This window comes from Phalangium opilio, unplaced genomic scaffold (genome assembly GCF_054372755.1).
Source record: "Phalangium opilio isolate 3A_F unplaced genomic scaffold, DU_Popi_V2 ptg000352l_1, whole genome shotgun sequence".
Lineage (NCBI taxonomy): Eukaryota > Metazoa > Arthropoda > Arachnida > Opiliones > Phalangiidae > Phalangium > Phalangium opilio.
The window spans coordinates 8,089,277-8,116,975 of NW_028324228.1; the positions used below are offsets into that span (position 1 = coordinate 8,089,277).

The 27,699-nt window shown below is 45.8% G+C and overlaps 10 non-coding genes across 10 annotated transcripts; 2 read left to right on the forward strand and 8 right to left on the reverse strand.

Annotated features, from left to right (window-relative positions):
* Positions 1-9,223: 9,223 nt before the first annotated feature.
* TRNAN-GUU (transfer RNA asparagine (anticodon GUU)) lies at positions 9,224-9,296 on the reverse strand. The gene has a single exon. It is a non-coding gene; the product is annotated as a tRNA-Asn (tRNA).
* A 368-nt stretch (positions 9,297-9,664) lies between these two features.
* TRNAN-GUU (transfer RNA asparagine (anticodon GUU)) lies at positions 9,665-9,737 on the reverse strand. The gene has a single exon. It is a non-coding gene; the product is annotated as a tRNA-Asn (tRNA).
* Positions 9,738-10,646: 909 nt separating this feature from the next.
* Positions 10,647-10,719, forward strand: TRNAK-UUU (transfer RNA lysine (anticodon UUU)). Its single transcript has one exon. It is a non-coding gene; the product is annotated as a tRNA-Lys (tRNA).
* A 1,071-nt stretch (positions 10,720-11,790) lies between these two features.
* Positions 11,791-11,863, forward strand: TRNAK-CUU (transfer RNA lysine (anticodon CUU)). Its single transcript has one exon. It is a non-coding gene; the product is annotated as a tRNA-Lys (tRNA).
* Positions 11,864-15,044: 3,181 nt separating this feature from the next.
* TRNAN-GUU (transfer RNA asparagine (anticodon GUU)) lies at positions 15,045-15,117 on the reverse strand. The gene has a single exon. It is a non-coding gene; the product is annotated as a tRNA-Asn (tRNA).
* A 1,246-nt stretch (positions 15,118-16,363) lies between these two features.
* Positions 16,364-16,436, reverse strand: TRNAN-GUU (transfer RNA asparagine (anticodon GUU)). The gene has a single exon. It is a non-coding gene; the product is annotated as a tRNA-Asn (tRNA).
* Positions 16,437-17,095: 659 nt separating this feature from the next.
* On the reverse strand, positions 17,096-17,168 carry TRNAN-GUU (transfer RNA asparagine (anticodon GUU)). Its single transcript has one exon. It is a non-coding gene; the product is annotated as a tRNA-Asn (tRNA).
* A 953-nt stretch (positions 17,169-18,121) lies between these two features.
* On the reverse strand, positions 18,122-18,194 carry TRNAN-GUU (transfer RNA asparagine (anticodon GUU)). The gene has a single exon. It is a non-coding gene; the product is annotated as a tRNA-Asn (tRNA).
* Positions 18,195-26,530: 8,336 nt separating this feature from the next.
* Positions 26,531-26,603, reverse strand: TRNAN-GUU (transfer RNA asparagine (anticodon GUU)). Its single transcript has one exon. It is a non-coding gene; the product is annotated as a tRNA-Asn (tRNA).
* Positions 26,604-27,409: 806 nt separating this feature from the next.
* On the reverse strand, positions 27,410-27,482 carry TRNAN-GUU (transfer RNA asparagine (anticodon GUU)). Its single transcript has one exon. It is a non-coding gene; the product is annotated as a tRNA-Asn (tRNA).
* Between the last annotated feature and the right edge of the window lie 217 nt (positions 27,483-27,699).

Here is a 27,699-nt window from a genome sequence, read left to right on the forward strand (position 1 = left end):
CCAACCTTTCGGTTAACAGCCGACGGCATTAACCATTGCGCAACGGAAGCCCAACGATTAAATGTTCGTCAGGTATTGTGGAAAAACTTTTGATTTTTACGTTACATGTGAGATTTCACAACACCGCTCTTGGGTGGGCTCGAACCACCAACCTTTCGGTTAACAGCCGACGGCGTTAACCATTGCGCAACGGAAGCCCAAAGATTAAATGTTCGTCAGGTATTGTGGAAAAACTTTGACTTTTTACTTCACATCTGAGACCTCACAACACCGCTCACGGATGGGCTCGAACCACCAACCTTTCGGTTAACAGCCGAACGCGCTAACCATTGCGCCACGGAAGCCCAAAAATTAAATGGTCGTCGGGTATTGTGGAAACACTTTGGCTTTTTACGTTACATGTGAGAGCTCACAACACCGCTCCCGGATGGTCTCGAACCACCAACCTTTCAGTTAACAGCCGAACGCGCTAACCATTGCGACACGGAAGCCCAAAAATTAAATGTTCGTCAGTTATTTTTAAAAAAACTCTGAATTTTACGTTACATGTGAGATCTCACAACACCGCTCCCGGATGGGCTCGAACCACCAACCTTTCGGTTAACAGCCGACGGCGTTAACCATTGTGCAACGGAAGCCCAAAGATTAAATGTTCGTCAGGTATTGTGGAAAAACTTTGGCTTTTTACGTTACATGTGAGAGCTCACAACACCGCTCCCGGATGGTCTCGAACCACCAACCTTTCAGTTAACAGCCGAACGCGCTAACCATTGCGCCACGGAAGCCCAAAGATTAAATGTTCGTCAGGTATTGTGGAAAAACTTTGGCTTTTTACGTTACATTTGAGACTTCACAACACCGCTCCCGGGTGGGCTCGAACCACCAACCTTTCGGTTAACAGCTGAACGCTCTAACCATTGCGCCACGGAAGCCCAAAAATTAAATGTTCGTCAGTTATTTTTAAAAAACTCTGAATTTTACGTTACAACTAAGACCTCACAACACCGCTCCCGGATGGGTTCGAACCACCAACCTTTCGGTTAACAGCCGAACGCGTTAACCATTGCGCAACGGAAGCCCAACGATTAAATGTTCGTCAGGTATTGTGGAAAAACTTTGGATTTTTACGTTACATGTGAGATTTCACAACACCGCTCTTGGGTGGGCTCGAACCACCAACCTTTCGGTTAACAGCCGACGGCGTTAACCATTGCGCAACGGAAGCCCAAAGATTAAATGTTCGTCAGTTATTTTTAAAAAACTCTGAATTTTACGTTACATCTAAGACCTCACAACACCGCTCCCGGATGGGTTCGAAAAACCAACCTTTCGGTTAACAGCCGACGGCGTTAACCATTGCGCAACGGAAGCCCAACGATTAAATGTTCGTCAGGTATTGTGGAAAAACTTTGACTTTTTACGTCACATCTGAGACCTCACAACACCGCTCCCGGATGGGCTCGAACCACCAACCTTTCGGTTAACAGCCGACGGCGTTAACCATTGCGCAACGGAAGCCCAAAGATTAAATATTCGTCAGGTATTGTGGAAAAACTTTGGATTTTTACGTTACATGTGAGATCTCACAACACCGCTCCCGGATGGGCTCGAACCACCAACCTTTCGGTTAACAGCCGACGGCGTTAACCATTGTGCAACGGAAGCCCAAAGATTAAATGTTCGTAGGGTATTGTGGAAAAACTTTGGCTTTTTACGTTACATGTGAGAGCTCACAACACCGCTCCCGGGTGAGCTCGAACCACCAACCTTTCGGTTAACAGCTGAACGCTCTAACCATTGCGCCACGGAAGCCCAAAAATTAAATGTTCGTCAGTTATTTTTAAAAAACTCTGAATTTTACGTTACAACTAAGACCTCACAACACCGCTCCCGGATGGGTTCGAACCACCAACCTTTCGGTTAACAGCCGAACGCGTTAACCATTGCGCAACGGAAGCCCAACGATTAAATGTTCGTCAGGTATTGTGGAAAAACTTTGGATTTTTACGTTACATGTGAGATTTCACAACACCGCTCTTGGGTGGGCTCGAACCACCAACCTTTCGGTTAACAGCCGACGGCGTTAACCATTGCGCAACGGAAGCCCAAAGATTAAATGTTCGTCAGTTATTTTTAAAAAACTCTGAATTTTACGTTACATCTAAGACCTCACAACACCGCTCCCGGATGGGTTCGAAAAACCAACCTTTCGGTTAACAGCCGACGGCGTTAACCATTGCGCAACGGAAGCCCAACGATTAAATGTTCGTCAGGTATTGTGGAAAAACTTTGACTTTTTACGTCACATCTGAGACCTCACAACACCGCTCCCGGATGGGCTCGAACCACCAACCTTTCGGTTAACAGCCGACGGCGTTAACCATTGCGCAACGGAAGCCCAAAGATTAAATATTCGTCAGGTATTGTGGAAAAACTTTGGATTTTTACGTTACATGTGAGATCTCACAACACCGCTCCCGGATGGGCTCGAACCACCAACCTTTCGGTTAACAGCCGACGGCGTTAACCATTGTGCAACGGAAGCCCAAAGATTAAATGTTCGTCAGGTATTGTGGAAAAACTTTGGCTTTTTACGTTACATGTGAGAGCTCACAACACCGCTCCCGGGTGGGCTCGAACCACCAACCTTTCGGTTAACAGCTGAACGCTCTAACCATTGCGCCACGGAAGCCCAAAAATTAAATGTTCGTCAGTTATTTTTAAAAAACTCTGAATTTTACGTTACAACTAAGACCTCACAACACCGCTCCCGGATGGGTTCGAACCACCAACCTTTCGGTTAACAGCCGAACGCGTTAACCATTGCGCAACGGAAGCCCAACGATTAAATGTTCGTCAGGTATTGTGGAAAAACTTTGGATTTTTACGTTACATGTGAGATTTCACAACACCGCTCTTGGGTGGGCTCGAACCACCAACCTTTCGGTTAACAGCCGACGGCGTTAACCATTGCGCAACGGAAGCCCAAAGATTAAATGTTCGTCAGTTATTTTTAAAAAACTCTGAATTTTACGTTACATCTAAGACCTCACAACACCGCTCCCGGATGGGTTCGAAAAACCAACCTTTCGGTTAACAGCCGACGGCGTTAACCATTGCGCAACGGAAGCCCAACGATTAAATGTTCGTCAGGTATTGTGGAAAAACTTTGACTTTTTACGTCACATCTGAGACCTCACAACACCGCTCACGGATGGGCTCGAACCACAAACCGTTTGAATAACAGCTAACCGCGCTAGCCATTGCGCCACGAAAGCCCAAAAATTAAATGTTCGTCAGTTATTTTTAAAAAAACTCTGAATTTTACGTTACATCTAAGACCTCAAAACACCGCTCCCGTATGGGCTCGAACCACCAACCTTTCGGTTAACAGCCGACGGCGTTAACCATTGCGCAACGGAAGCCCAAAGATTAGATGTTCGTCAGGTATTGTGGAAAAACTTTGGATTTTTACGTTACCTGTGAGATTTCACAACTCCGCTCCCGGGTGGGCTGGAACCACCAACCTATTAGTTAACAGCCGAACGCGCTAACCATTGCGACACGGAAGCCCAAAAATTAAATGTTCGTCAGTTATTTTTAAAAAAACTCTGAATTTTACGTTACATGTGAGATCTCACAACACCGCTCCCGGATGGGCTCGAACCACCAACCTTTCGGTTAACAGCCGACGGCGTTAACCATTGTGCAACGGAAGCCCAAAGATTAAATGTTCGTCAGGTATTGTGGAAAAACTTTGGCTTTTTACGTTACATGTGAGAGCTCACAACACCGCTCCCGGGTGGGCTCGAACCACCAACCTTTCGGTTAACAGCTGAACGCTCTAACCATTGCGCCACGGAAGCCCAAAAATTAAATGTTCGTCAGTTATTTTTAAAAAACTCTGAATTTTACGTTACAACTAAGACCTCACAACACCGCTCCCGGATGGGTTCGAACCACCAACCTTTCGGTTAACAGCCGAACGCGTTAACCATTGCGCAACGGAAGCCCAACGATTAAATGTTCGTCAGGTATTGTGGAAAAACTTTGGATTTTTACGTTACATGTGAGATTTCACAACACCGCTCTTGGGTGGGCTCGAACCACCAACCTTTCGGTTAACAGCCGACGGCGTTAACCATTGCGCAACGGAAGCCCAAAGATTAAATGTTCGTCAGTTATTTTTAAAAAACTCTGAATTTTACGTTACATCTAAGACCTCACAACACCGCTCCCGGATGGGTTCGAAAAACCAACCTTTCGGTTAACAGCCGACGGCGTTAACCATTGCGCAACGGAAGCCCAACGATTAAATGTTCGTCAGGTATTGTGGAAAAACTTTGACTTTTTACGTCACATCTGAGACCTCACAACACCGCTCACGGATGGGCTCGAACCACAAACCGTTTGAATAACAGCTAACCGCGCTAACCATTGCGCCACGAAAGCCCAAAAATTAAATGTTCGTCAGTTATTTTTAAAAAAACTCTGAATTTTACGTTACATCTAAGACCTCACAACACCGCTCCCGTATGGGCTCGAACCACCAACCTTTCGGTTAACAGCCGATGGCGTTAACCATTGCGCAACGGAAGCCCAAAGATTAGATGTTCGTCAGGTATTGTGGAAAAACTTTGGATTTTTACGTTACCTGTGAGATTTCACAACTCCGCTCCCGGGTGGGCTGGAACCACCAACCTATTAGTTAACAGCCGAACGCGCAAACCATTGAGCCACGGAAGCCCAAAAATTAAATGTTCGTCAGGTATTGTGGAAAAACTTTGGCTTTTTACGTTACATTTGAGACTTTACAACACTGCTCCCGGGTGGGCTCGAACCACCAACCTTAAGCTTAACATCCGAACACGCTAACCATGGAGCCAAGGAAGCTCAGAAGTGAAATGGTCGTCAGGTATTGTGGAAAAACTTTGACTTTTTACGTCACATCTGAGACTTCACAACACCGCTCCCGGATGGGCTCGAACCACAAACCTTTTGAATAACAGCTGAACGCTCTAACCAATTGCGCCACGGAAGCCCAAAAATTAAATGTTCGTCAGTTATTTTTAAAAAACTCTGAATTTTACGTTACATCTAAGACCTCACAACACCGCTCCCGGATGGGCTCGAACCACCAACCTTTCGGTAACAGCCGACGGCGTTAACCATTGCGCAACGGAAGCCCAATGATTAAATGTTCGTCAGGTATTGTGGAAAAACTTTGGATTTTTACGTTACATGTGAGATTTCACAACACCGCTCTTGGGTGGGCTCGAACCACCAACCTTTCGGTTAACAGCCGACGGCGTTAACCATTGCGCAACGGAAGCCCAAAGATTAAATGTTCGTCAGGTATTGTGGAAAAACTTTGACTTTTTACGTCACATCTGAGACCTCACAACACCGCTCACGGATGGGCTCGAACCACAAACCGTTTGAATAACAGCTGAACGCTCTAACCAATTGCGCCACGGAAGCCCAAAAATTAAATGTTCGTCAGTTATTTTTAAAAAACTCTGAATTTTACGTTACATCTAAGACCTCACAACACCGCTCCCGGATGGGCTCGAACCACCAACCTTTCGGTAACAGCCGACGGCGTTAACCATTGCGCAACGGAAGCCCAACGATTAAATGTTCGTCAGGTATTGTGGAAAAACTTTGGATTTTTACGTTACATGTGAGATTTCACAACACCGCTCTTGGGTGGGCTCGAACCACCAACCTTTCGGTTAACAGCCGAACGCGCTAACCATTGCGCCACGGAAGCCCAAAAATTAAATGTTCGTCAGGTATTGTGGAAAAACTTTGACTTTTTACGTCACATCTGAGACCTCACAACACCGCTCACGGATGGGCTTGAACCACCAACCTTTCGGTTAACAGCCGAACGCGCTAACCATTGCGCCACGGAAGCCCAAAGGTTAAATGTTCGTCAGGTATTGTGGAAAAACTTTAACTATTTACGTCACATCTGAGACTTCACAACACCGCTCCCGGATGGGCTCGAACCACAAACCTTTTGAATAACAGCTGAACGCTCTAACCATTGCGCCACGGAAGACCAAAAATTAAATGTTCGTCAGTTATTTTTAAAAAACTCTGAATTTTACGTTACATCTAAGACCTCAAAACACCGCTCCCGGATGGGCTCGAACCACCAACCTTTCGGTTAACAGCCGACGGCGTTAACCATTGCGCAACGGAAGCCCAACGATTAAATGTTCGTCAGGTATTGTGAAAAAACTTTGGATTTTTACGTTACATGTGAGATTTCACAACACCGCTCTTGGGTGGGCTCGAACCACCAACCTTAAGCTTAACATCCGAACACGCTAACCATGGAGCCAAGGAAGCTCAGAAGTGAAATGGTCGTCAGGTTATGTGGAAAAACTTTGACTTTTTACGTCACATCTGAGACTTCACAACACCGCTCCCGGATGGGCTCGAACCACAAACCTTTTGAATAACAGCTGAACGCTCTAACCAATTGCGCCACGGAAGCCCAAAAATTAAATGTTCGTCAGTTATTTTTAAAAAACTCTGAATTTTACGTTACATCTAAGACCTCACAACACCGCTCCCGGGTGGGCTCGAACCACTAACCTTTCGGTTAACAGCCGAACGCGCTAACCATTGCGCCACGGAAGCTCAAAAATTAAACGGTCGTCAGGTATTGTGGAAAAACTTTGGCTTTTTACGTTACATTTGAGACTTCACAACACCGCTCTTGGGTGGGCTCGAACCACCAACCTTTCGGTTAACTGCCGAACGCTCTAACCATTGCGCCTCGGAAGCCCAAAAATTAAATGTTCGTCAGGTATTGTGGAAAAACTTTGACTTTTTACGTCACATCTGAGACCTCACAACACCGCTCACGGATGGGCTCGAACCACCAACCTTTCGGTTAACAGCCGAACGCGCTAACCTTGCGCCACGGAAGCCCAAAGATTAAATGTTCGTCAGGTATTGTGGAAAAACTTTGACTTTTTACGTCACATCTGAGACCTCACAACACAGCTCTCGGATGGGCTCGAACCACCAACCTTTCGGTTAACAGCCGAAAGCGCTAACCATTGCGCCACGGAAGCCCAAAGATTAAATGTTCGTCAGGTATTGTGGAAAAACTTTGACTTTTTACGTCACATCTGAGACCTCACAACACCGCTCCCGAATGGGCTCGAACCACCAACCTTTCGGTTAACAGCCGAACGCACTAACCATTGTGCAACGGAAGCCCAAAGATTAAATGTTCATCAGGTATTGTGGAAAAACTTTAACTATTTACGTCACATCTGAGACTTCACAACACCGCTCCTGGATGGGCTCGAACCACAAACCTTTTGAATAACAGCTGAACGCTCTAACCATTGCGCCACGGAAGACCAAAAATTAAATGTTCGTCAGTTATTTTTAAAAAACTCTGAATTTTTCGTTACATCTAAGACCTCACAACACCGCTCCCAGATGGGCTCGAACCACCAACCTTTCGGTTAACAGCCGACGGCGTTAACCATTGTGCAACGGAAGCCCAAAGATTAAATGTTCGTCAGGTATTGTGGAAAAACTTTGGATTTTTACGTTACCTGTGAGATTTCACAACTCCGCTAACGGGTGGGCTGGAACCACCAACCTATTAGTTAACAGCCGAACGCGCAAACCATTGAGCCACGGAAGCCCAAAAATTAAATGTTCGTCAGGTATTGTGGAAAAACTTTGGCTTTTTACGTTACATTTGAGACTTTACAACACTGCTCCCGGGTGGGCTCGAACCACCAACCTTAAGCTTAACATCCGAACACGCTAACCATGGAGCCAAGGAAGCTCAGAAGTGAAATGGTCGTCAGGTTATGTGGAAAAACTTTGACTTTTTACGTCACATCTGAGACTTCACAACACCGCTCCCGGATGGGCTCGAACCACAAACCTTTTGAATAACAGCTGAACGCTCTAACCAATTGCGCCACGGAAGCCCAAAAATTAAATGTTCGTCAGTTATTTTTAAAAAACTCTGAATTTTACGTTACATCTAAGACCTCACAACACCGCTCCCGGGTGGGCTCGAACCACTAACCTTTCGGTTAACAGCCGAACGCGCTAACCATTGCGCCACGGAAGCTCAAAAATTAAACGGTCGTCAGGTATTGTGGAAAAACTTTGGCTTTTTACGTTACATTTGAGACTTCACAACACCGCTCTTGGGTGGGCTCGAACCACCAACCTTTCGGTTAACTGCCGAACGCTCTAACCATTGCGCCTCGGAAGCCCAAAAATTAAATGTTCGTCAGGTATTGTGGAAAAACTTTGACTTTTTACGTCACATCTGAGACCTCACAACACCGCTCACGGATGGGCTCGAACCACCAACCTTTCGGTTAACAGCCGAACGCGCTAACCTTGCGCCACGGAAGCCCAAAGATTAAATGTTCGTCAGGTATTGTGGAAAAACTTTGACTTTTTACGTCACATCTGAGACCTCACAACACAGCTCTCGGATGGGCTCGAACCACCAACCTTTCGGTTAACAGCCGAAAGCGCTAACCATTGCGCCACGGAAGCCCAAAGATTAAATGTTCGTCAGGTATTGTGGAAAAACTTTGACTTTTTACGTCACATCTGAGACCTCACAACACCGCTCCCGAATGGGCTCGAACCACCAACCTTTCGGTTAACAGCCGAACGCACTAACCATTGTGCAACGGAAGCCCAAAGATTAAATGTTCGTCAGGTATTGTGGAAAAACTTTAACTATTTACGTCACATCTGAGACTTCACAACACCGCTCCTGGATGGGCTCGAACCACAAACCTTTTGAATAACAGCTGAACGCTCTAACCATTGCGCCACGGAAGACCAAAAATTAAATGTTCGTCAGTTATTTTTAAAAAACTCTGAATTTTTCGTTACATCTAAGACCTCACAACACCGCTCCCAGATGGGCTCGAACCACCAACCTTTCGGTTAACAGCCGACGGCGTTAACCATTGTGCAACGGAAGCCCAAAGATTAAATGTTCGTCAGGTATTGTGGAAAAACTTTAACTATTTACGTCACATCTGAGACTTCACAACACCGCTCCCGGATGGGCTCTAACCACAAACCTTTTGAATAACAGCTGAACGCTCTAACCTTTGCGCCACGGAAGCTCAAAAATTAAATGTTCGTCTGGTATTGTGGAAAAACTTTGGATTTTTACGTTACATGTGAGATTTCACAACACCGCTCCCGGGTGGGCTCGAACCACCAACCTTTCGGTTAACAGCCGAACGCGCTAACCATTGCGCCACGGAAGCCCAAAAATTAAATGTTCGTCAGGTATTGTGGAAAAACTTTGACTTTTTACGTCATATCTGAGACCTCACAACACCGCTCCCGGATGGGCTCGAACCACCAACCTTTCGGTTAACAGCCGAACGCGCTAACCATTGCGAGACGGAAGCTCAAAAATTAAATGGTCGTCATGTATTGTGGAAAAACTTTGACTTTTTACGTCACATCTGAGACCTCACAACACCGCTCCCGGATGGTCTCGAACCACCAACCTTTCAGTTAACAGCCGAACGCGCTAACCATTGCGCCACGGAAGCCCAAAGATTAAATGTTCGTCAGGTATTGTGGAAAAACTTTGGCATTTGACATTACGTTTGAGATCTCACAACACCGCTCCCGGGTGGGCTCGAACCACCACCCTTTCGGTTAACAGCCGAACGCGCTAACCATTGCGCCACGGAAGCTCAAAAATTAAACGGTCGTCAGGTATTGTGGAAAAACTTTGGCTTTTTACGTTACATTTGAGACTTCACAACACTGCTCCCGGGTGGGCTCGAACCACCAACCTTAAGCTTAACATCCGAACACGCTAACCATGGAGCCAAGGAAGCTCAGAAATGAAATGGTCGTCAGGTATTGTGGAAAAACATTGACTTTTTACGGCACATCTGAGACTTCACAACACCGCTCCCGGATGGGCTCGAACCACAAACCTTTTGAATAACAGCTGAACGCTCTAACCATTGCGCCACGGAAGCCCAAAATTTAAATGTTCGTCAGTTATTTTTAAAAAACTCTGAATTTTACGTTACATCTAAGACCTCACAACACCGCTCCCGGATGGGCTCGAACCACCAACTTTTCGGTAACAACCGACGGCGTTAACCATTGCGCAACGGAAGCCCAACGATTAAATGTTCGTCAGGTATTGTGGAAAAGCTTTGGATTTTTACGTTACATGTGAGATTTCACAACACCGCTCTTGGGTGGGCTCGAACCACCAACCTTTCGGTTAACAGCCTAAGTAACATAAAAAGTCAAAGTTTTTCCACAATACCTGACGACCATTTAATTTTTGGGCTTCGGTGGTGCAATGGTTAGCGCGTTCGGCTGTTAACCGAAAGTTTGGTGGTTCGAGCCCACCCGGGACCGGTGTTATGAGGTGTCAGATGTAACGCAAAATATAAAAGTATTTCCACAATAACTGACGACCATTTAATTTTTGGGCTTCGGTGGCGCAATGGTTAGCGCGTTCGGCTGTTAACCGAAAGGTTGGTGGTTCGAGCCCACCCGGGAGCGGTGTTATGAGGTGTCAGATATAACGCAAAATATAAAAGTATTTCCACAACACCAGACGACCATTTAATTTTTAGGCTTCGGTGGCGCAATGGTTAGCGCGTTCGGCTTTTAACCGAAAGATTGGTGGTTCGAGCCCACCCGGGAGCGGTGTTATGAGGTGTCAGATGTAACGCAAAATATAAAAGTATTTCCACAATACCTGACGACCATTTAATTTTTGGGCTTCGTTGGCGCAATGGTTAGCGCGTTCGGCTGTTAACCGAAAAGTTGGTGGTTCGAGCCCATCCGGGAGCGGTGTTGTGAGGTGTCAGATGTAACGTTAAAATACAAAATTTTTCCACAATACCTGACGACCAGTTAATTGCCTGGCTTCTGTGGCGCAGTGGTTAGCGCGTTCGGCTGTTATCCGAAAGGTTGGTGGCTAAAGCCCACCCGGGAACATTGGTGTAAAGTTTTTCCACAATACCTGAAGACCATATATCTTTTGGGCTTCCGTTGCGCAATGGTTAGCGCGTTCGGCCGTTAACCGAAAGGTTGGTGGTTCGAGCCCATCCGGGAGCGGTGTTGTGAGGTCTCAGATGTGACGTAAAAAGTCAAAGTTTTTCCACAATACCTGAAGACCATATATCTTTTGGGCTTCCGTTGCGCAATGGTTAGCGCGTTCGGCCGTTAACCGAAAGGTTGGTGCTTCGAGCCCATCCGGGAGCGGTGTTGTGAGGTCTCAGATGTGACGTAAAAAGTCAAAGTTTTTCCACAATACCTGACGAGCATTTCATTTCTGAGCTTCCGTGGCGCAATGGTTAGCGCGTTCGGCTGTTAACCGAAAGGTTGGTGGTTCGAGCCCATCCGGGAGCGGTGTTGTGAGGTCTCAGATGTGACGAAAAAAGACAAAGTTTTTGCACAATTTCTGATGACCATTTAATTTTTGGGCTTCGGTGGCGCAATGGTTAGCGCGTTCGGCTGTTAACCGAAAGGTTGGTGGTTCGAGCCCATCCGGGAGCGGTGTTGTGAGGTCTCAGATGTGACGTAAAAAGTTAAAGCTTTTCCACAATACCTGAAGACCATATATCTTTGGGCTTCCGTTGCGCAATGGTTAGAGCGTTCGGCTGTTAATCAAAAGGTTGGTGGTTCAAGCCCAACCGGGAACGGTTGTGTAAAGTTTTATAAGTAACGTAAAAAGTCAAAATTTTTGCAACCCGACGACCATTGCATTTCTGAGCTTCCGTGGCTCAATGGTTAGCGCGTTCGGCTCTTAACCAAAAGGTTGGTGGTTCGAGCCCACCCGGGAGCGTAGGTGTGTAGTTTTATAAGTAACGTAAAAAGTCAAAGTTTTTCCACAATACCTGATAACATTTAAAATTCTAAGCTTCTGTGTCGCAATGCTTAGTGCGTTCGGCTGTTAACCGAAAGGTTGGTGGTTCGAGCCGATCCGGGAGCGGTGTTGTGAGGTCTCAGATGTACCGAAAAAAGTCAAAGTTTTTCCACAATACCTGACGACCACTTAATTTCCGGGCATCTGGGGCGCCATGGTTAGCGTGTTCGGCTGTTAACCGAAAGGTTGGTGGTTAGAGACCACGCTGGGCCGTTAGTGTGAAGTAACGTAAAAAGTCAAAGTTTTTCCACAATTCCTTACAACATTTTAAATTATAAGCTTCTGTGTCGAAATGCTTAGCGCGTTCGGCTGCTAACCGAAAGCTTGGTGGTTCGAGACCATCCGGACGCGGTGTTGTGAGGTCTCAGATGTAACGTAAAAAGCCAAAGTTTTTCCACAATACCTGACGACCATTTAATTTTTGGGCTTCGGTGGCGCAATGGTTAGCGCGTTCGGCGGTTAACCGAAAAGTTGGTGGTTCGAGCCCATCCGGGAGCGGTGTTGTGAGGTATAAGATGTGACGTAAAAAGTTAAAGCTTTTCCACAATACCTAAAGACCATATATCTTTGGGCTTCCGTTGCGCAATGGTTAGAGCGTTCGGCTGTTAATCAAAAGGTTGGTGGTTCAAGCCCACCCGGGAACGGTTGTGTAAAGTTTTATAAGTAACGTAAAAAGTCAAAATTTTTTCAACCCGACGACCATTGCATTTCTGAGCTTCCGTGGCTCAATGGTTAGCGCGTTCGGCTGTTAACCGAAAGGTTGGTGGTTCGAACCCACCCGGGAGCGTAGGTGTGTAGTTTTATAAGTAACGTAAAAAGTCAAAGTTTTTCCACAATACCTGACAACATTTAAAATTCTAAGCTTCTGTGTCGCATTGCTTAGTGCGTTCGGCTGTTAACCGAAAGGTTGGTGGTTCGAGCCCATCCGGGAGCGGTGTTGTGAGGTCTCAGATGTAACGTAAAAAGCCAAAGTTTTTCCACAATACCAGACGACCATTTAATTTTTGGGCTTCGGTGGCGCAATGGTTAGCGCGTTCGGCTGTTAACCGAAAGGTTGGTGGTTCGAACCCACCCGGGAGCGTAGGTGTGTAGTTTTATAAGTAACGTAAAAAGTCAAAGTTTTTCCACAATACCTGACAACATTTAAAATTCTAAGCTTCTGTGTCGCATTGCTTAGTGCGTTCGGCTGTTAACCGAAAGGTTGGTGGTTCGAGCCCATCCGGGAGCGGTGTTGTGAGGTCTCAGATGAACCGAAAAAAGTCAAAGTTTTTCCACAATACCTGACGACCACTTAATTTCCGGGCATCTGTGGCGCCATGGTTAGCGCGTTCGGCTGTTAACCGAAAGGTTGGTGGTTAGAGACCACGCTGGGCCGTTAGTGTGAAGTGTTATAAGTAACGTAAAAAGTCAAAGTTTTTCCACAATACCTGACAACATTTTAAATTTTAAGCTTCTGTGTCGCAATGCTTAGTGCGTTCGGCTGTTAACCGAAAGGTTGGTGGTTCGAGCCCATCCGGGAGCGGTTAACAGCCGAACGCGCTAACCATTGCGCCACGGAAGCCCAAAAATTAAATGTTCGTCAGTTATTTTTAAAAAACTCTGAATTTTACGTTACATCTAAGACCTCACAACACCGCTCCCGGATGGGCTCGAACCACCAACCTTTCGGTTAACAGCCGACGGCGTTAACCATTGTGCAACGGAAGCCCAAAGATTAAATGTTCGTCAGGTATTGTGGAAAAGCTTTGACTTTTTACGTCACATCTGAGACTTCACAACACCGCTCCCGGATGGGCTCGAACCACAAACCTTTTGAATAACAGCTGAACGCTCTAACCATTGCGCAACGGAAGCCCAAAAGATTAAATGTTCGTCAGGTATTGTGGAAAAACTTTGGCTTTTTACGTTACATGTGAGAGCTCACAACACCGCTCCCGGGTGGGCTCGAACCACCAACCTTTCGGTTAACAGCTGAACGCTCTAACCATTGCGCCACGGAAGCCCAAAAATTAAATGTTCGTCAGTTATTTTTAAAAACTCTGAATTTTACGTTACATCTAAGACCTCACAACACAGCTCCCGGATGGGCTCGAACCACCAACCTTTCGGTTAACAGCCGACGGCGTTAACCATTGCGCAACGGAAGCCCAATGATTAAATGTTCGTCAGGTATTGTGGAAAAACTTTGACTTTTTACGTCACATCTGAGACCTCACAACACCGCTCACGGATGGGCTCGAACCACCAACCTTTCGGTTAACAGCCGAACGCGCTAACCATTGCGCCACGGAAGCCCAAAAATTAAATGGTCGTCGGGTATTGTGGAAACACTTTGGCTTTTTACGTTACATGTGAGAGCTCACAACACCGCTCCCGGGTGGGCTCGAACCACCAACCTTTCGGTTAACAGCCGAACGCGCTAACCATTGCGCCACAGAAGCCCAAAGATTAAATGTTCGTCAGGTATTTTTAAAAAACTCTGAATTTTACGTTACATCTAAGACCTCACAACACCGCTCCCGGATGGGCTCGAACCACCAACCTTTCGGTTAACAGCCGAACGCGCTTACCATTGCGCCACGGAAGCCCAAAAATTAAATGTTCGTCAGTTATTTTTAAAAAACTCTGAATTTTACGTTACATCTTAGACCTCACAACACCGCTCCCGGATGGGCTCGAACCACCAACCTTTCGGTTAACAGCCGACGGCGTTAACCATTGCGCAACGGAAGCCCAAAGATTAAATGTTCGTCAGGTATTGTGGAAAAACTTTGGATTTTTACGTTACATGTGAGATTTCACAACACCGCTCCCGGGTGGGCTCGAACCACCAACCTTTCGGTTAACAGCTGAACGCGCTAACCATTGCGCCACAGAAGCCCAAAGATTAAATGTTCGTCAGGTATTTTTAAAAAACTCTGAATTTTACGTTACATCTAAGACCTCACAACACCGCTCCCGGATGGGCTCGAACCACCAACCTTTCGGTTAACAGCCGACGGCGTTAACCATTGCGCAACGGAAGCCCAAAGATTAAATGTTCGTCAGGTATTGTGGAAAAACTTTGGATTTTTACGTTACATGTGAGATTTCACAACACCGCTCCCGGGTGGGCTCGAACCACCAACCTTTCGGTTAACAGCCGAACGCGCTAACCATTGCGCCACGGAAGCCCAAAAATTAAATGGTCGTCGGGTATTGTGGAAACACTTTGGCTTTTTACGTTACATGTGAGAGCTCACAACACCGCTCCCGGGTGGGCTCGAACCACCAACCTTTCGGTTAACAGCCGAACGCGCTAACCATTGCGCCACAGAAGCCCAAAGATTAAATGTTCGTCAGGTATTTTTAAAAAACTCTGAATTTTACGTTACATCTAAGACCTCACAACACCGCTCCCGGATGGGCTCGAACCACCAACCTTTCGGTTAACAGCCGACGGCGTTAACCATTGCGCAACGGAAGCCCAAAGATTAAATGTTCGTCAGGTATTGTGGAAAAACTTTGGATTTTTACGTTACATGTGAGATTTCACAACACCGCTCCCGGGTGGGCTCGAACCACCAACCTTTCGGTTAACAGCCGAACGCGCTAACCATTGCGCCACAGAAGCCCAAAGATTAAATGTTCGTCAGGTATTTTTAAAAAACTCTGAATTTTACGTTACATCTAAGACCTCACAACACCGCTCCCGGATGGGCTCGAACCACCAACCTTTCGGTTAACAGCCGACGGCGTTAACCATTGCGCAACGGAAGCCCAAAGATTAAATGTTCGTCAGGTATTGTGGAAAAACTTTGGATTTTTACGTTACATGTGAGATTTCACAACACCGCTCCCGGGTGGGCTCGAACCACCAACCTTTCGGTTAACAGCCGAACGCGCTAACCATTGCGCCACAGAAGCCCAAAGATTAAATGTTCGTCAGGTATTTTTAAAAAACTCTGAATTTTACGTTACATCTAAGACCTCACAACACCGCTCCCGGATGGGCTCGAACCACCAACCTTTCGGTTAACAGCCGACGGCGTTAACCATTGCGCAACGGAAGCCCAAAGATTAAATGTTCGTCAGGTATTGTGGAAAAACTTTGGATTTTTACGTTACATGTGAGATTTCACAACACCGCTCCCGGGTGGGCTCGAACCACCAACCTTTCGGTTAACAGCCGAACGCGCTAACCATTGCGCCACAGAAGCCCAAAGATTAAATGTGCGTCAGGTATTTTTAAAAAACTCTGAATTTTACGTTACATCTAAGACCTCACAACACCGCTCCCGGATGGGCTCGAACCACCAACCTTTCGGATAACAGCCGACGGCGTTAACCATTGCGCAACGGAAGCCCAAAGATTAAATGTTCGTCAGGTATTGTGGAAAAACTTTGGATTTTTACGTTACATGTGAGATTTCACAACACCGCTCCCGGGTGGGCTCGAACCACCAACCTTTCGGTTAACAGCCGAACGCGCTAACCATTGCGCCACGGAAGCCCAAAAATTAAATGTTCGTCAGTTATTTTTAAAAAACTCTGAATTTTACGTTACATCTAAGACCTCACAACACCGCTCCCGGATGGGCTCGAACCACCAACCTTTCGGTTAACAGCCGAACGCGCTAACCATTGCGCCACGGAAGCCCAAAAATTAAATGGTCGTCGGGTATTGTGGAAACACTTTGGCTTTTTACGTTACATGTGAGAGCTCACAACACCGCTCCCGGGTGGGCTCGAACCACCAACCTTTCGGTTAACAGCCGAACGCGCTAACCATTGCGCCACAGAAGCCCAAAGATTAAATGTTCGTCAGGTATTTTTAAAAAACTCTGAATTTTACGTTACATCTAAGACCTCACAACACCGCTCCCGGATGGGCTCGAACCACCAACCTTTCGGTTAACAGCCGAACGCGCTTACCATTGCGCCACGGAAGCCCAAAAATTAAATGTTCGTCAGTTATTTTTAAAAAACTCTGAATTTTACGTTACATCTAAGACCTCACAACACCGCTCCCGGATGGGCTCGAACCACCAACCTTTCGGTTAACAGCCGACGGCGTTAACCATTGCGCAACGGAAGCCCAAAGATTAAATGTTCGTCAGGTATTGTGGAAAAACTTTGGATTTTTACGTTACATGTGAGATTTCACAACACCGCTCCCGGGTGGGCTCGAACCACCAACCTTTCGGTTAACAGCCGAACGCGCTAACCATTGCGCCACGGAAGCCCAAAAATTAAATGGTCGTCGGGTATTGTGGAAACACTTTGGCTTTTTACGTTACATGTGAGAGCTCACAACACCGCTCCCGGGTGGGCTCGAACCACCAACCTTTCGGTTAACAGCCGAACGCGCTAACCATTGCGCCACAGAAGCCCAAAGATTAAATGTTCGTCAGGTATTTTTAAAAAACTCTGAATTTTACGTTACATCTAAGACCTCACAACACCGCTCCCGGATGGGCTCGAACCACCAACCTTTCGGTTAACAGCCGACGGCGTTAACCATTGCGCAACGGAAGCCCAAAGATTAAATGTTCGTCAGGTATTGTGGAAAAACTTTGGATTTTTACGTTACATGTGAGATTTCACAACACCGCTCCCGGGTGGGCTCGAACCACCAACCTTTCGGTTAACAGCCGAACGCGCTAACCATTGCGCCACAGAAGCCCAAAGATTAAATGTTCGTCAGGTATTTTTAAAAAACTCTGAATTTTACGTTACATCTAAGACCTCACAACACCGCTCCCGGATGGGCTCGAACCACCAACCTTTCGGTTAACAGCCGACGGCGTTAACCATTGCGCAACGGAAGCCCAAAGATTAAATGTTCGTCAGGTATTGTGGAAAAACTTTGGATTTTTACGTTACATGTGAGATTTCACAACACCGCTCCCGGGTGGGCTCGAACCACCAACCTTTCGGTTAACAGCCGAACGCGCTAACCATTGCGCCACAGAAGCCCAAAGATTAAATGTTCGTCAGGTATTTTTAAAAAACTCTGAATTTTACGTTACATCTAAGACCTCACAACACCGCTCCCGGATGGGCTCGAACCACCAACCTTTCGGTTAACAGCCGACGGCGTTAACCATTGCGCAACGGAAGCCCAAAGATTAAATGTTCGTCAGGTATTGTGGAAAAACTTTGGATTTTTACGTTACATGTGAGATTTCACAACACCGCTCCCGGGTGGGCTCGAACCACCAACCTTTCGGTTAACAGCCGAACGCGCTAACCATTGCGCCACGGAAGCCCAAAAATTAAATGGTCGTCGGGTATTGTGGAAACACTTTGGCTTTTTACGTTACATGTGAGAGCTCACAACACCGCTCCCGGGTGGGCTCGAACCACCAACCTTTCGGTTAACAGCCGAACGCGCTAACCATTGCGCCACAGAAGCCCAAAGATTAAATGTTCGTCAGGTATTTTTAAAAAACTCTGAATTTTACGTTACATCTAAGACCTCACAACACCGCTCCCGGATGGGCTCGAACCACCAACCTTGTCACGGTTATATTTTGACCTTTAGTTGTGTCAGTGTCCCTTTAGTTCAGTTTTATAAATTTCCTATTTTAACTCATTATAACGATATCCTGTAGTCCCGAGATTGCTTCTTTCCCACACTTTTGCTACAATTCCCTTCGGTACCTTATTAGCGCTACCCTCAGAACTAGGCTTCTCGAAGAGTCCCCTTTTACGACCGTCATATCTCTTCCATTTCTCGCATTGTATTGATAAGAAAATGTCCAAGCGAAAGTACTGGGTTAAGGGTTAAATTGTATATTGGGGTAAAAATGTATTGTTGTATTTAGGCGGCTTAGGCCATTTGAACTGTGTTCTTACATTGTGATTCTATTTTTAAATATATTGTGGATGTACGCGAATACGATTTTTAGGGGTGCCACTTAATGGTGCCTGGTACCGTCTCCTTAATGTGCTCTCTCTCGTGCCATAAATCTATACCTTCTCTCTCTCTATCTATTTGGCATTTTGAACTTTAACCGAACTTCTGAGAATGGGTGCAATTAAGCAGAACTCGATCGCTTATTGGCTAAACATGGAAAGCCCGCGAAGATGAGAAGCCAATCTATTGGCCAAAGAGAAAAACCCGCGAAAGTCCAGAAAATAGGACATGGAAAAAAGAATTAGAAGACTTCACTTTTGGGCGAGGATCTGAACTGAAAAGGAGAGCGAAAGACTTCGCTGCTCCAGGACAAGGATCTAGAAAAAGGACTGCAAGGGATTCCAGTCTTCCAAGTCCATCACCAGGCCCGATCTTCGTTACCGTTATTATAAAAAGATCGTTACGGGTTCTACGTTCGCTAAAATTCTACGCTGTGCGCGATCGCTTCGCTTGTGCCCAACTCGCCACCGATTGAGAGAGAGAGAGCCAAAACGCTGGTATTGTTAAGACTTTGAACTTTAGTGTGATAATAATATTATTATTATTTTGGAGAGTGCATGCTTATTGTTGGGGTTTTATCGTTTATATATTATATCGTTTTGCATGTTTATATTATTTTGGGGGTCATCTATAAAATAACGCTAGTGGCGGGGATTTCCTTACTTACTTAGTTTGTGTTGGCCAGGGCCTTCTGCCTTGGTTGTAGTATTTGTTAATGACATTAAAATTTAATTTCGCTTGGACATTTAAACCTGTTAGTTATTCCACTTAATATCATACCCCTAGACCTCATTTCAACCCGGAAATCTTTAATTTCGAGAAGGCTCGTGCCTTATGTGAACCGCTGGATAGGAAACCTATTTAATTTTGATCTAAATTCTTTAAGGTATTAAAAAGCGGTTACATAACTGGGGGCCCGTCCGGGATCTTTCATAAAGGTTTCCTTGCAAAAATTTTTTTTTATTACGAGCTTCTCGTCACCGTATTACGCCCATGAGCGAATCCGACTCGGATAGCGATTCTGAATTTAGTCAGAGCTTTGTATTTTGCCCCGAGTGTATCCCTAGTTTAGGAAGACACCATAGTTGCCTTGATTGCCTTAGGGCTTTTCAATCCCAGGAGCGAGACGCTCGCCGTTCACGTTTAGAAGCCCTTAAAAATCCACCCCCTGTCCAAGTCATGGCTGATCGCGAGGCCCAAGATAATGCTATAGCGGTTGAAGATCCCCCGCGCCCACGAAACGAACCTCCTAATATTCCCCCTACCCAAGCGGATCAAGCTAACCTTTTGGCTGCCCTTGCTGCCCAAATTCAAGCCCTCACTACTACCCTAGTGGCTAACAATGGCCAAAATAATGGCCACAACAATGGTTACCGTCACCGAAACAATGGGAACGGGGATAGACACCACGAGGAAGAGGAAGTCGAGGCCACTCCTCAAGCTTGGATTCCCCAAGTCGAGACGCCAAAATATTATGGCAGCGACGACAGGTCCCCCTCGCTAGGCGAATTTTTAACCGCCGCCAAAAGACTCAGAGTCAGTCGGAACATTCCAATGCCCATATTTTTAACGCGTTGGGTTCCCACCTTACTGCTTGGCCCCGCTTCCGATTGGTGGCTCGAAAACGATGGTAACTTCGAAACCTGGTATGATTTTGAAGCGGCGATTAGAGATGAGTTTGGGAATGAGGATGAAGACGACAGGATTCGCGACCTGATTGACGCGAGAAAACAACAATCGAAAGAGAGCGCCCAGGATTACTTAAACGCCATGCAGGATTTAATGAGGCGGCTAGAAACCCCCCTTACCAATAAAGAAAAAGCTACCAAAGTGTTTAAAAATCTGAGGCGTCCCATACAGCAAATTCTTTTACCAAAGAAATATACCTCTCTTAGGGAACTGATTGTCGACGTCACGAGAGCGGAGAGTTTTCTTGGTGAAGATACTTTGACTTCGCCGACCCCCTTGGCAGCTCCTACAACCCCTTCGACTAACCCTAGCGCGAATCCGAGAAACGGTCCCCCTCCTAGCCCGAGGCCGAACGACTATCCACGTAACTGGAATTCACGTCCCTCTACCTTCAATAGGTATGAGCCCCCAACTGGCTGCTTTGAATGTGGGAGTCGATCCCATTTCAAAAGTGAATGTCCCCGCTTACCACGTGGAACCTGGCGCGACACTAGACCCCCCAGAAATCAGGGAAACGGGAGGAACGGCGGGAACTCGGCCCAGGGCGCCCGTCGGCCACGTCTATAAATACTAAGCCGTGCATAAAGGGTCACCTCCCAATTTCGGAAATAAATATTAATATTGTAAATAGGCCATGGGGAGAAAAACTTTTATTTATTCCCGTTCAATTTGGAGGTATTTCTTGTAAGGCCCTAGTAGATTGCGGAGCCACTCATTCAATTGTCGATGGAGGACTTAAAGCCCATATTGCAAAAGCTGGGTATCCAGCTAGCCCCTCTGATGCAATAGTGAAACTCCCGAATAAGAAGTTTGTCCAAGCTAATGGAAAAATTTCTCTCCCCGTTTTAACCCCCGATATATTGTTTGACTGGTCCGCATATTTTGTAAATAATCTTAGTTTCCCCGCTATTTTAGGTTTAGATTTTTTAAGAGAGGCTGGCATGAACGTTAATTTCTCTGAGCGCACATATTACTGGCAAAAGTACCCCTCTGAAATACACTCCTTTCTCGATGATTGCGGTGAGTGTGAAATGTCCCAAAATAATTATTTAGTGGATAAATATATGTTTTCGTCCGAGGACGATTCGGTGGACGCGGAAGACTTGAGTGCGGCTGTTAATGAAGCCCCATTAAATTCCGAGGATAAAAAGCGCCTTTGCCAGGTTGTGTATAAGCACAGAAACGTTTTCAGCAAGGTGGCAGGTAGAACCACCATTACTGAACATCATATTGAGACCGAGGGTCCCCCAATCGCATGTCGTCCCTATAGGTACGCTCCCCCATTACAAAACAAAATTAACAGTCTAGTCGAGGATATGTTAGAGAAAGATCTTGTAGAACCCAGCGATAGTCCCTGGTGCTCCCCTATCTTTCTAGTAAGAAAAGAGTCAAAAGATGACCGTTTGGTAGCCGACTATCGAGGGGTTAATGCTGTTACAAAAAAGGATCAGTATCCCCTCCCTCGCATAGACGATATTTTGGAATCCATCTCACGGCCAAAGTACATCACCCTTTTAGATTTACGTTCGGGCTACTGGCAGATTCCCCTCCACGTAGATTCCCGTGATAAGGCTGCCTTTGTGACCGACAAAGGTCTCTTCCGCCCTAAAGTACTGATGTTCGGCTTAACGAATGCCCCCCGAACTTTTCAAAGAATGATCAATAACCTATTTCTTAAACTCCGAAAAAGAGGTGTATTCGCCTATCTAGATGATTTAATCCTAGCCACCAATAATTTTGAAGACCATCTAGAACTATTAGATGAGGTGTTAACCATACTAGACCGAAGTGGACTAACCGCCAAAGCTTCTAAAGCCAGGTTTTGCCAGAGTAAAACTAGAATCCTAGGTCATATTATCTCTGAAAATGGAATAGAAGTTGATCCCAGTAAAGTGGAATCAATTCGCGACTATCCCCGCCCAAAATCAGTCAAAGATATCAGACGATTTTTGGGAATGGCGTCGTATTACCGACGATTTGTTCCCCATTTTTCTAAAATCGCGGAACCCCTGAATAGGCTCTTACATAAGGACCGAGTTCATAGATGGGCATGGGACGCTGAGCAGGAGCTGGCCTTCTCTCAGCTGAAGCATGCTTTATCGACGACCCCTGTCCTTAGTACTCCTAATTTCGACCTCCCTTTCCTAGTTCGGACGGACGCGTCTGACGTTGGAATTGGTGGCGTTTTAAGTCAAAAGATTGACGGGGAAGAAAGGGTGATACAGTATTTTAGTCGCTCATTAGATGCTTTAGAACGAAAATATTCCACATCAGAGAGAGAATGCCTAGCTATTGTCGAAACGGTCGAACAGTTTCGCCCCTACATCCAAGGTTCTAGTTTTGAGGTATTCTGTGACCATAAAAGTTTGGAATGGTTACATAGAGCTAAAGATCCCACGGGCAAATTAACCCGTTGGATGTTAAGGCTTCAAGCCTTTGAACCTTTCCAAATTAACTACATCCCTGGTAGAGCAAACCTGGTAGCGGACGCTTTGAGCCGTATACCCTCTACAGATGGTATTACTAGTCAGAATCCTGTTCGGGAAGAAATTACTTTGTCTGCAGCAAAGGTCTCCCCTCACCAGAATACTATCGTTAGACTAGATTTAGACACCTTGATTGAAGAGCAAGAGAAAGATGACGAAATTTCCGTCGTTAAAAAGCTTCTTTTAGATCCCACTTGCAAGGTTCCGAAAAACCTAGCTAGGACCATTTCCCAGTGCGCAATGGAAAACGGTTTAGTTTGTAAATGGGTAGAAAAATATAAAGACAATGGTTTTGGTGGTTATCGCGTATGGGTCCCGAAATCCCTACGTTCCCGAGTGCTTTATTGTTGCCATGACAATAAGTCCTCTGGACATTTAGGTACGTTTAAAACAATCAAAAGAGTAAAAGAAATGTACACGTGGGACAGCATGAATGCTGATATTACCCGGTATGTTAGGAGTTGCCAAGTATGCCAAAAATTTAAAATTCCCCGTGAAAAACCACCCGGTTTAATGAAATCCGCCGCCATTACCGAACCATGGTCGGTTATCTCCGTGGATTTAAAGGGTCCTTTCCCCCCTAGTAAAAGAGGTCACACACAAATATTGGTAGTAACGGACACTTTTTCCAAATTTGTTGAAATGTTCCCTCTCAAAAGAGCCACTGCCCCCGTCATAGCTAACAAACTCATAGACGAAGTATTTACTCGCTATGGGGTACCTTCCAGAGTTATCTCAGATAACGGGAGTGTTTTTGCGTCCAAAGTCATGGAAGCTTCTTTCGAACAACTAGGAGTGAAACACCGGCTCACCTCCATTTACTCCCCTCAGGGCAACCCCGTAGAAAGGGTTAACCAGACACTAGGTACGATGCTCGCCATGTATATTAAGGACACCCACCGCGATTGGGACTTGGGGCTACAGCAGCTCGCCTTCGCCATGCGAACGGCCGTCCAAGAATCGACGGGCTATACACCCGCTTTTCTCAATTTTGGCAGGGAATTACGCCCCCCTCACTATCCCATACCGGACGATTTTAATGTCCAGGGGCACTTGAATATAGCCGCCCAAAAGGTTCATGCTTTACGTTAGGGGGCCATAATTAAAAAGACACACGCCGTTGCTCACGCTAAAATGCAACAAGCTCAGAACCGGCAAAAGGTTTATTATGATAAAAAACGGCGTGACGTAGAATTTGAGGTTGGCGATTTAGTGTTGCAAAGAACCCATTTGCAATCCTCTGCTAACTCTTATTTTATGGATAAGTTGGGAGAGAAATGGGCAGGGCCCTATAGGGTCGCAGAAAAGCTGTCCCCATTAACCTATAGGCTACAAACGCCAGACGGTAAAAAGTTGTTAAAGGGCACCCACAAAATTACGCAACTTAAAGGCTACGTCCCTCGCTTGCCTGAAGACCAGGTACAGTTGGAACGCGCGAGCTTACGTAGTGAGGCAGCCCGATCTCCCAGCCCTTGTGACAGGAGGCGTTCACTTCGTCCCCGTGACCCTGCAACGGGTAGGGTACTTCCCTTGTAAATATATGTTTGAATAGTTTAATTCGTATAACCCCAGGTTGAGTTTGAATTTCGCATTACCGTTTTTATTTTGACCTCACGAGGGCGTTCGGTTTTAAGGGGGAGGGAGTGTCACGGTTATATTTTGACCTTTAGTTGTGTCAGTGTCCCTTTAGTTCAGTTTTATAAATTTCCTATTTTAACTCATTATAACGATATCCTGTAGTCCCGAGATTGCTTCTTTCCCACACTTTTGCTACAATTCCCTTCGGTACCTTATTAGCGCTACCCTCAGAACTAGGCTTCTCGAAGAGTCCCCTTTTACGACCGTCATATCTCTTCCATTTCTCGCATTGTATTGATAAGAAAATGTCCAAGCGAAAGTACTGGGTTAAGGGTTAAATTGTATATTGGGGTAAAAATGTATTGTTGTATTTAGGCGGCTTAGGCCATTTGAACTGTGTTCTTACATTGTGATTCTATTTTTAAATATATTGTGGATGTACGCGAATACGATTTTTAGGGGTGCCACTTAATGGTGCCTGGTACCGTCTCCTTAATGTGCTCTCTCTCGTGCCATAAATCTATACCTTCTCTCTCTCTATCTATTTGGCATTTTGAACTTTAACCGAACTTCTGAGAATGGGTGCAATTAAGCAGAACTCGATCGCTTATTGGCTAAACATGGAAAGCCCGCGAAGATGAGAAGCCAATCTATTGGCCAAAGAGAAAAACCCGCGAAAGTCCAGAAAATAGGACATGGAAAAAAGAATTAGAAGACTTCACTTTTGGGCGAGGATCTGAACTGAAAAGGAGAGCGAAGGACTTCGCTGCTCCAGGACAAGGATCTAGAAAAAGGACTGCAAGGGATTCCAGTCTTCCAAGTCCATCACCAGGCCCGATCTTCGTTACCGTTATTATAAAAAGATCGTTACGGGTTCTACGATCGCTAAAATTCTACGCTGTGCGCGATCGCTTCGCTTGTGCCCAACTCGCCACCGATTGAGAGAGAGAGAGCCAAAACGCTGGTATTGTTAAGACTTTGAACTTTAGTGTGATAATAATATTATTATTATTTTGGAGAGTGCATGCTTATTGTTGGGGTTTTATCGTTTATATATTATATCGTTTTGCATGTTTATATTATTTTGGGGGTCATCTATAAAATAACGCTAGTGGCGGGGATTTCCTTACTTACTTAGTTTGTGTTGGCCAGGGCCTTCTGCCTTGGTTGTAGTATTTGTTAATGACATTAAAATTTAATTTCGCTTGGACATTTAAACCTGTTAGTTATTCCACTTAATATCATACCCCTAGACCTCATTTCAACCCGGAAATCTTTAATTTCGAGAAGGCTCGTGCCTTATGTGAACCGCTGGATAGGAAACCTATTTAATTTTGATCTAAATTCTTTAAGGTATTAAAAAGCGGTTACAACCTTTCGGTTAACAGCCGAACGCGCTTACCATTGCGCCACGGAAGCCCAAAAATTAAATGTTCGTCAGTTATTTTTAAAAAACTCTGAATTTTACGTTACATCTAAGACCTCACAACACCGCTCCCGGATGGGCTCGAACCACCAACCTTTCGGTTAACAGCCGACGGCGTTAACCATTGCGCAACGGAAGCCCAAAGATTAAATGTTCGTCAGGTATTGTGGAAAAACTTTGGATTTTTACGTTACATGTGAGATTTCACAACACCGCTCCCGGGTGGGCTCGAACCACCAACCTTTCGGTTAACAGCCGAACGCGCTAACCATTGCGCCACAGAAGCCCAAAGATTAAATGTTCGTCAGGTATTTTTAAAAAACTCTGAATTTTACGTTACATCTAAGACCTCACAACACCGCTCCCGGATGGGCTCGAACCACCAACCTTTCGGTTAACAGCCGACGGCGTTAACCATTGCGCAACGGAAGCCCAAAGATTAAATGTTCGTCAGGTATTGTGGAAAAACTTTGGATTTTTACGTTACATGTGAGATTTCACAACACCGCTCCCGGGTGGGCTCGAACCACCAACCTTTCGGTTAACAGCCGAACGCGCTAACCATTGCGCCACGGAAGCCCAAAAATTAAATGGTCGTCGGGTATTGTGGAAACACTTTGGCTTTTTACGTTACATGTGAGAGCTCACAACACCGCTCCCGGGTGGGCTCGAACCACCAACCTTTCGGTTAACAGCCGAACGCGCTAACCATTGCGCCACAGAAGCCCAAAGATTAAATGTTCGTCAGGTATTTTTAAAAAACTCTGAATTTTACGTTACATCTAAGACCTCACAACACCGCTCCCGGATGGGCTCGAACCACCAACCTTTCGGTTAACAGCCGAACGCGCTTACCATTGCGCCACGGAAGCCCAAAAATTAAATGTTCGTCAGTTATTTTTAAAAAACTCTGAATTTTACGTTACATCTAAGACCTCACAACACCGCTCCCGGATGGGCTCGAACCACCAACCTTTCGGTTAACAGCCGACGGCGTTAACCATTGCGCAACGGAAGCCCAAAGATTAAATGTTCGTCAGGTATTGTGGAAAAACTTTGGATTTTTACGTTACATGTGAGATTTCACAACACCGCTCCCGGGTGGGCTCGAACCACCAACCTTTCGGTTAACAGCCGAACGCGCTAACCATTGCGCCACAGAAGCCCAAAGATTAAATGTTCGTCAGGTATTTTTAAAAAACTCTGAATTTTACGTTACATCTAAGACCTCACAACACCGCTCCCGGATGGGCTCGAACCACCAACCTTTCGGTTAACAGCCGACGGCGTTAACCATTGCGCAACGGAAGCCCAAAGATTAAATGTTCGTCAGGTATTGTGGAAAAACTTTGGATTTTTACGTTACATGTGAGATTTCACAACACCGCTCCCGGGTGGGCTCGAACCACCAACCTTTCGGTTAACAGCCGAACGCGCTAACCATTGCGCCACGGAAGCCCAAAAATTAATTGGTCGTCGGGTATTGTGGAAACACTTTGGCTTTTTACGTTACATGTCAGAGCTCACAACACCGCTCCCGGGTGGGGTCGAACCACCAACCTTTCGGTTAACAGCCGAACGCGCTAACCATTGCGCCACGGAAGCCCAAAAATTAAATGGTCGTCGGGTTTTGTGGAAACACTTTGGCTTTTTACGTTACATGTGAGAGCTCACA